This window comes from Lygodium microphyllum, chromosome 26, assembly GCF_053477565.2.
Source record: "Lygodium microphyllum isolate KBCC chromosome 26, Lygodium_microphyllum_v1.1.10, whole genome shotgun sequence".
NCBI classification, from domain to species: domain Eukaryota; kingdom Viridiplantae; phylum Streptophyta; class Polypodiopsida; order Schizaeales; family Lygodiaceae; genus Lygodium; species Lygodium microphyllum.
The window spans coordinates 16,229,425-16,239,092 of record NC_141160.1 but is presented as its reverse complement, the minus strand read 5'-3'; the positions used below and the strand labels follow the sequence as shown (position 1 = coordinate 16,239,092).

Here is a 9,668-nt window from a genome sequence, read left to right as displayed (position 1 = left end):
AATGCCTTCGGACTTTCCTCCACTTGAAGGTCCTGACAGCTGGCTCGTATCAATTTTGGATACATGAGAACTTTGTTGAGCTCTTCTTGAATGGTTTGGTCAGTGCAACCACTTCAGTGTGCCTGTCATTAGGAGTAGTCTCCTTGGATGCTGGGAGGAGCTTTTGATATTGGTACCTGAGCAGGGAATGCAACTTCTACCTCAGGCGTTGAAGAGGGAGAAGGAGAAATAGAGTGGGCATCAACGTCTGTCTTGGTCTAAAGATCTTCACAAATAAGCTTCTTACAGGACTGTACAATTGTGGAGGAAATATTTGGAGGATCCTCTATTTCAAGTCTACATGTATTATCTATATCTACACGTATATAGAAAATGGCATATGCCTCCTGCCGAAGCATAGTCTTTTCACTCGCCCTTGATACCACAGAATCATTCATGCAATGCCATGTGGCTGGAGATGTCCTAACAAAGCAAAAATAATGGCCAGATGTTGTCGACCATCGGGAATGCACAAGTACATCGTACAAATTATACTTCAGCTTACTCTCCTGAATGTCTTTGGTATTTCCTCCCTTACTCATAAAAATTCTCAGGTCAAGTGAGGACTCATAGTCAATTTTCCTCTCAAATTTACTCAACAAGATTGAAGATGCTTTGAAACGCTTGAGATTGACTGCAAGAACTTGTGGAGCCTTTTCAAAAGTCAGCTGTTTTTTTCTGCTAGATGTATTTTTATAGTGCGAACATGAGACCTTGTTTTCTTCTTCCAAAGCCTCCATTGCTGTAAAATTATGCAGTTCCTCAAGAACAGTGTTGCAAGACTTGACCTCTAACCTGAGGCCCAAAAAAATCTTTGAATGAATAAGATCACTGAGAATACGCTTTGCATTGCACCTGGCTCCTTAGTCGACCAATAAATATGTCTGACACAAAGCTCTTTGGGCTTGTGTTAGCCATAGAACTAGCAGGCATGCAACATTTCTGCAAGACTTTCATGAGAAAGAAGAAATACTCATGTGCATCCTATTGCTCCCCTAAAACAAAGGAATTTGAAATGTAGCTCAAATTAGTGGCCAGATAGGAAGGTGAAACAATGCTACCAGAAGAAGAAAAAACATCTTTGATATTATCTTCCAAGGCACACAATGCACATTTGCAGAAGAAGAAAAAACATCTTTGATATGATCTTCCAAAGCACACATTGCACATTTGCAGAAATAGAGCTTAGCAAAAATACAGTTCTTTGGGATCCCATGGCATTCAGCAAAGCATGGTGTTTGTCATTCTTGTTGGCCATTGTCTTAGCCATTTCACAATGCAATTTGCTTGCCTATATTAACCACTTGTCTATCAAGGTTGACACTCGGTATTTGATCATGTTGGAACAGTTGACTACACAAGGAATGTGTCCGATGTAATGGCAGTCGATTTTTCATTTGTGCTGTTGGAACAATTGCATATTGCAATGTCTTACCAATTGTGTTGTGATTTTGGAACTCCATGGCATTTGTAGCCTCTTGATTTGCTATAAGTTGTTCAATTGTTGATGGTCAAATAGCCCCATATTTTCCAGTTGTAGTGGAGGGCCGGAATGCTACATAATGAGCCCTTGCTTTAGGGCTTGCTCGAAATACTCCACTATAATAGGTTGTAGCAGGAATATGGTGGAAATGAGCCTTGGGAATGCTGACTAGGGCACTTCTAGGATAAGGCCTCTTCAGCTGTCGTCTTTGATGAAATGGTGAGATAGGTGTGGCAGGAGACAAAGGGCCAAAATTAGGAAATTCATGACTTACAGAAGGAACAAAATTTGGATGTGATACTGGCGGTACAGGATTGATCACTAATGCATCCAACAGCAGATGATTGAGAGTTTCGACTCACTTGCAATGGCTAGAAAATTCACTGCAGTGACATCTGCTATGGAGAGCAGTGTTGAACCTTGATAGTCTAACTAGTCCAAAAATCCCAGCATTCGGTTCATGGAAGGAATACTTTTGATTGACAAAGATAATGCTTCTGCTTAACAAAGAGAATGCTTATGCTTGATTGACAGAGATCAACTTTAGTGTTTGTAGCTACATGAGCTTATACTAGCTTGATCTCTTGCTACAGACCAGTAAGCTATCAAACAAAGAAACAAATTGTAGCAATAACTTAGATTTGAAATTGCTCGAGACATACAATTATTGTAATTGGTATATTGATCTATATTAGGAGCCCTGCATTGGCAGAGGAATTGTTTGCTGCTTTAGAAAAACTACAAGTCAACAAGTGTTTAGCTTGGGGAGCTTGTTTGCTGCCACCAACGATGCAGATTTGCAAATGTTAAGTGGAGAAAGCATTGAATGATAAGTTTGATTAATTTTTAACACACAATGAACGGTGTGTTGTATAGAGTGAGCAACATACAATAGCAAACAACAGTGTGCAAATCTGATTTTCAATAGTAACACTAGGGATCTTTTGATGCTCTAATGTGGCAAACAATATAGGTTAGTTGCCGGTGCTAAGCGAAATCACATATGGGCAATTTTGATAACCAAAGTATTGTACAATACGAATTTGGGCAACACCTAGACTATGTACCTTATCATGGGGGTGGATCATACTCCAATGGATTTGATCAGTAGTATGGCTATCATGGGCAACATGATTATGGCCATTATGGACAGCATGATTATGCTTACAAGCACTCGGTTGCTTTTTGCTGCTCCATGTAACTACTGCACTACCAAGAGAAAACATGAATCCACTAGTAGATCTTCTATCTGACATGCTACCAGCCCAATCTGTGTCTGTGTATCCAAAGACCTGTACATCCTTATCTGCCTCATAAAAAAGTCCATAATGTAAAGTGGACTTCACATACCTCAATATACGTCTAACTGCATCCAAATGAGGCTTTCTAGGCATCTGCATAAACTGACTGACAAGGCCAATAGCATAGCTCAAGTTTGACCTTGTGATAATCATGTAAATCAAACTTCCTACTATCCTCTTGAACAAAGTAGGGTCTTATATCTCATCCCCAAAGTTGGCACTCAACTTCACATTTTGCTCCAATGATACTGAAAGAGGACATGCTGTCATACCATACTTGGATAACATATCCAAGCCATACTGCCTTCGGGATAGTCATATACCATCATCACATCTGATCATCTCAATACCAAGAAAGTATCTTAGCTCACCCAAATCTTTCATCTTAAACTTCTTCTTCAAGAAGTCCTTAACTTTAGCAATCCCATTGTCACTGTCACCTGTCATAATCAAGTCATCCACATAGATGACTATGATGACCAAACCTACATCTCCCTTTCTCACATAAAGTGAGATATCAGCATCAGAAATACAAAATCCAATATTGACAAGATACTCTCCAATCTTGTCAGACCATGCTCTAGGTGCTTGCTTCAGCTCATATAGCGCCTTTTTTAACCTGCACTATATGTGAGATGCTCTAAATCCTCATAACCTCTTGGCTTCTCCATATACACTTCTTCTTGCAATTCACCATGCACGAAGGCATTCTTAACATCCATTTGCTACAAACTCCAACCTTTGGTTGCTGCCAAGGCAATCACACATCTAATAGTTGCCATCCTAACAATTGGACTGAATGTATCTTTATAATCTATGCCATATGTTTGAGCATAGCCTTTTGCAACCATCCTAGCTTTATACCTACTAACTAAACCATCTGCATTATGCTTGATTTTGTAAACCAACTTACAGCCAATAGCTTTCTTACCCTTAGGTAAGGGTACCAAATCCCAAGTCTTATTGGCTTGTAATGCAGCCATCTCCTCATCCATTGTTGCATCCCAATGAGCATGACCAACAGCATCCTCAAAACAAGTGGGCTCAACATCCTCAACTAGTTTCACCATATAAGCATAATGGTAAGCTGCATAACCTTCAAAACCAAATCTTTTAACAGGGTATTTGACCCTGCTAGACCTGCATACCACAAGATCACTCAATGGAGCCTTTACATTACTATGAGCTCTTTGTACACCCGGTGTCCTGACTGAAGGAATACCAAGCTCATCATCCAAACTCTCTAAACCACTAGAATCTCCATCAAATCCCAAATGACTAGTAGATGCATCATTACCATCTAGCACTTTCTTATTTCCTTTGTCTTTGCCTACAACACTTATAAATACAGCGGAAGATGTGGGGCTACCCCTTAGTCTTCCAGACCAACGGCTCACTGTAGGTATAGTACTAGATAATGTTTTTGGTCTAGTAAGACTCTCTGATTCTTGTTTTTATTACTGCATATAGATGTCCTGATCATTATTATCATCTAATACATCACCAAGAGATGCATACTAACTGCCCATCTCATCAAAGATAACATCCCTGCTCACTCTGAACTCATCTGTTGACAGGGTTATAACAGCGATACCCTTTTGGCTCTAAAGAGTATCCAATAAAAATACATTTTTCTGCCTTTGGATCAAGCTTCTTCCATAGCGCATCTAGCACATGAACGTATGCAACACATCCAAATACCTTCAAGTGCAATGCATCGGGCTTCTTGCCTGTAAAGCATTCTTCAAGAGTCATCCCATGAACTGCAGTTGTGGGAGTTCTGTTCATAATGTAGATAGCAGTATGGACAGCCTCAGACCCAAAAAATTTTGGGCATATTCTTTTCAGCCATTAATGCACGTGTGACTTCTACAATATGCCTATTTTTTATTTCTGCAATCCCATTTTGCTATCATGTATACCTACAAGTAAATTGCCTCTTTATCCCATGAGTCCTCAAGAAGCCAATAAACTCATTAGAGAGGTACTCTCCCCCTCCATTTGATCTTAAGCACTTCACTTTTAAGCCTGTTTTTGTTTCAACAGTTGCCTTAAAAGATTTGAAGTGCTCAAACATATCACTCTTTTCCTTCATGAAGTATACCCATAACTTCCTTGAACAATCATCAATAAATGTGACAAAGTATTTGTTGCCACCAAGAGATACATTCTGTGTAGGTCCCCAAACATATGTATACACTACATCAAGTATTTTTCTACTCACTTCTCTGTCATGTGAGAAGGGTTGTCTTGCTTGCTTAACAAAATAGCATGCTTCATTGACTTTATGCAATTCTGCAACTCTAAAAGAAGGCAACCCTATAACCAATCCTCTAGACTGCATTAATTTCAGCCTTTGCACATTTGCATGCCCAATACATTTATGCTATATTTCAATATTTGCAACTACTCATTTTTCTTTAGCATACATAGGAGCATCCACTGCAAGAATTCCAACATCTAAAGTGAATATTGGGCCAACTCTACTTCCTTTTGCGACCAACCTGCACTTGTCATTAAAGTCTTCTACAAAATAATTTTTTGCATTGAATTAGACCTACAACCCCTGCTCTACCATTTGGTCAATAGACACTAGATTTTTTGTGATTGATGGCACATATAATACATCTATCAGACTCTTTGCATGGCCATCATACAAGGACAAGGGAACCTTTCCAATGTGTGAAATTGGGTGGTATGAATCATCACCCGTTTGCACATAACCTAGATTTTGTAGGTCCTACATCTCTCCAAACCATTCAACATGACTGGTCATATGATTAGATGCACCTAAATCAGCATAACATACATCATTATGTGTCCCCTTTCCTGTAAATGCATTCATCATATGCTGCATAACAAATGTCTTCCAAGTCAAACAATGCATAACCGACTACAGTAATCAACTGGAGTTATATCTTTGCTAGTTGTAGGTAGGTGTAACAAACTAAATATAATAAGTGATAAGTCAATGGCCATGTGAGTATCATAATGACCACTAATGTGCTAAGTGTACACGTGCGGACTCATCTAGCCAAGCGATCCATCATCAATGTCTACATGTGTTGAGCTTGCCATCTCAACAAGCTAGTGACTATGACAAGCATCATGCCGATACCTATGCTCATGGACTTGCCACTCATCATATTTATGGTCAGTCTAGGATGCAAGGACACCATTGTAGTCATGTTGGACAGACATCATGCAATCTTGGGTAGCATGTTTATGGGCAACATTATGGCCAAAGTTTTGGTAATAGTCAGCAGCAAATAGATGTACATGAGCAACAGGCCTATTATCACCATATGTAGTATGGACAACATGAGTATCATTATGAGCAATAGCCACATTGGTATGACCCTCCATATGGACAACATGAGCACTATGGTCATGGGCAGCCATCTGTTGTACATGAGCAACAAGATGACTATGAGCAGCATGTCAGAACTATTACTAAGCTGACCAATGGTAATGAGCATGTGTGTAGATTGCTATCTAAGGCTAAACGCATTAGACACCTTACTAGTGATATGATACGGAAATTTCATGCAACAAGCTTATGCTATCGATGTGCTAAGCCAATATCTTGTGATCATCTAGACAAATGTAGAACACATAATGCAAAACTCCTATTTATATTCGAATATCATTATGCCAAGGATAGGACAGATCTTGCTGAAGACCATTTTGATGTGGGTCCAAAGTAAGACAAACTTTCATTCAAGAAAGAAGATCATGTAGATCTTAAAGCTCATGCTCCTATTATGGATCAGGAAAACATGTTCTTTCAGGATACCCTTCAATCTGTACACATGTCACATATAAGGATTGATGGAGTACACTTTTTAGCTTATGCAATCCCATGTGTTATTGACAGCATCCAAGTGAATACCGAGCTTAATCATATGATGCTTACAGCAAACTCGATGCAATAGCTAGTGGTACTGATCATTCTAGCTTTACTTGTGGATGGTAACCCAATGCATGGAAAGGATAACCGCTTTCCATTTAACCCCAGTGGTAGTGCAGAGACCCACGCTTGCATGGATGACCTCTATGCTGGTGATACTTACCATGCAGGTTATCCATTTGATCCTGGGGGTTGAAAAAAGCTCTATCTACATCAGGACTCCCCCAGTGCAGTCCCCTTACCTTGAGGCAGCAACCTTAGTTGAAGGACAACTAAATTTGGGTTTGTTTTGTAGTAGTCAACTATATGTTTTCAAATATTTTGGGCTTGCATTAATTGCACCCATGCATGACCTACCTGGGCTGAAAGTATGCCCAACAAGCTCCATTTTGACATGCAAAACATCTCATTTGGAGTTGCCCATGGCAAGTTATGATTAGTTTTCCACTACATGCCTGTTCGGGACAGCATGCTATCCAGTGTTGTCCAGCCCTTCTTGTTTGGAATTAGTGTCTATCTTTGTACTAAGTTACCTTCTTCCCTCATGCTCACACTGCATACATGCTCATAGGCCACCATTTCACAAGATTTCACCCCCCACCTCCCCCCACCTAGCCATACCAATACGTTCTCTTTTTGTTTTTGAGGGCAAAAACCTTCCGATTTGGGATGGAATGTAAAGAATGGGATTAGAGGGTCTTACACGAGGTTAGCACATGCGAATACCTAGTTACACTAATGGGGTATTTAAGGTGTACAAGGACCTGATTAGGGTACCGTTTGATATACAAATCTGTCTCCTCACCTTCACCTTCAGTTCCCATGGCTTCCTCTCTCTCTCTCCCCTCTTTCTCTCTCTTTCTCTCTCTCTTCCTATATTTCTCTCTCTTCCCCTAGTATTTCTCTCTCCTCTACTCTCTTCTTCCCTCTTCTTTTGCAATCTTTCTCTCTCTTAGTTAGATTAGTTAGGTCTCCTTCATTACATGGATGTTTTGGGAAGTGTTTTTGTTTCAGGAAAGGATGAATGGAAGCTCTATTCAAGCTAATTGAAATGAAGAAGTATGTAATATCTCCCCCCTGTACCTACCCCCATGAGAACCCCCCTATTTTTTAAAATTTTTAATTTTAATTCAATTTTTTTCACCTCTCCCTCTCTCTCCCAGCCAACAACATGTCAGGGAGAGAGAGAGGGAGAGGGAGTTAAGAGAGTGAGAGGGGGCCGTGCAGGCCCCTAGGTGGAGGGGTGGCGGCCATTAAATGGCAGTCTCCCCCCCTCCCCACTATAAAGGAGAGCCCCCCCTCGTGGGGTTGAAACGCAGTGCACCTCCCCCCCTGCCTGACATCAAACCCCCTCTCCGGCTGGAACGCAACGACCCCCCCTCGTCGTCAGGAAACGTCGCCCCCTGCCAGAAAAAAAAACGGTTAAAGAAGCTTCTTCAAAGTGCCTTCTTAAGGGTGCTTCACCCGCGAATCGTGTAAAGGCGCACAGTTGTCTGTGAAGGGAGTCCCTTGCGGGAAGGGAAAGCTGCCAAGTTGTAGGGAATTTCAGAACACCCTCCACTTGCCCTAGCCTCGATTGCAATGGCCCCAAAGCGCCACACGAGAAGAGCACACGCGGGAGTAGGAGGGACACATGTAGGAATACCCACCTGAAGCACGAAAGTAGATAATACCCCTCCTACGGAAGTTCCGGTTCCATCCAATTCACCTTCTTCATTTTCGCATGATATGGGTGCAATAAGTATAAACTTGCATAGGGTAGTCTTATTCATATTGAAAATTTACTATGATTGAATGCTTTGTTTTAAAAAGATCAAAGGAATGTTCAGGAAAGTTTTAAATGGCATCACATGGTACTTATAATTCCCGCACCCTCTATGTGAAAGGTTGTGTATTTAGAAATAGTTTGATGGCACGAGTATTGATGGTTGTAGGAGAGGGTTTGAAAATGATAAACCCCTCCCTATTTGGCTAAATCACATAGAGTACATCTACATTGGTTGCTCTCACTTTTTTAAAAAATATTTTTAAAATTGAAATGGACTTTATACCTCCCCCTTCTTTGTGGATAGATATGAAATCAATTCCCCCATATAAACTTGATTACTAGGCTTGAGATAAGCCTTTGATTTTATGAATGTAAAGGATGTTTGTTTGTCTTGGGAAGAGGGGTGCAATCCCGAGTTAAATATGTGAGAGAAGTTTGAACCACAAAGTGAGGGATAAATACTTGAATTGGTAGATAAAAGAAGGAATTTTTTGTGATGATGATTATTATGCATGTATGGAACCCATGGACTAATAAAGATGACTCCACTAAAATTAAACCTCTACTCTAATATCAATGTTGTTGAATAGATCCTTAAACCACAAATTGATGACCCAATTGCACAAATTAAAATTGCACACAAGAGGAGAATAGAGAGGAGAGAGGAGAGGAGAAGAGTGAAGTAGTAGACTAGTTGTTGTTCACACTGAAGGAGGAAAATAAGACCTAGGAGAAGTCAATAACTAATTGAAGGGAGTTCATCTCTTCTGGGTACACAACCAACATGTATGCTCTCATATGATCTCTATTCTTCCTTATCCATATTTTTTTGGGACTATCTTGAAGGCACACTTTTCTTTTTGTAGTTCTTCTCACCATGTAGGCCTCTCGACTTGAAAGAAACTCCTCAATCAAGTAGGACACTATGGATTGTTTGCCCTTAGCTTAGACTACTTGAGATCTTGAACTACCTACAAACCCTAACCCAAAGAAAAAGGGGAACCAAGCAACCTAGCTTGCCAAGCCCTTGGAATCTCGCCAAGTTGCGAACGATCTAGGATCGAATGCTGGGAGCATTTGGGAAGAAGGAATCACACCTTAGCAATTGGTCGTACGAACGACCTCTGAAATGATCGTGATTGTACACATAGGTACATTGTTTAAACT

At 40.4% G+C, this 9,668-nt stretch overlaps 1 pseudogene; it reads right to left on the bottom strand.

Annotated features, from left to right (window-relative positions):
- Positions 1–257: 257 nt before the first annotated feature.
- On the bottom strand, positions 258–7,557 carry LOC148013016 (ubiquitin carboxyl-terminal hydrolase 23-like; annotated as a pseudogene).
- Between the last annotated feature and the right edge of the window lie 2,111 nt (positions 7,558–9,668).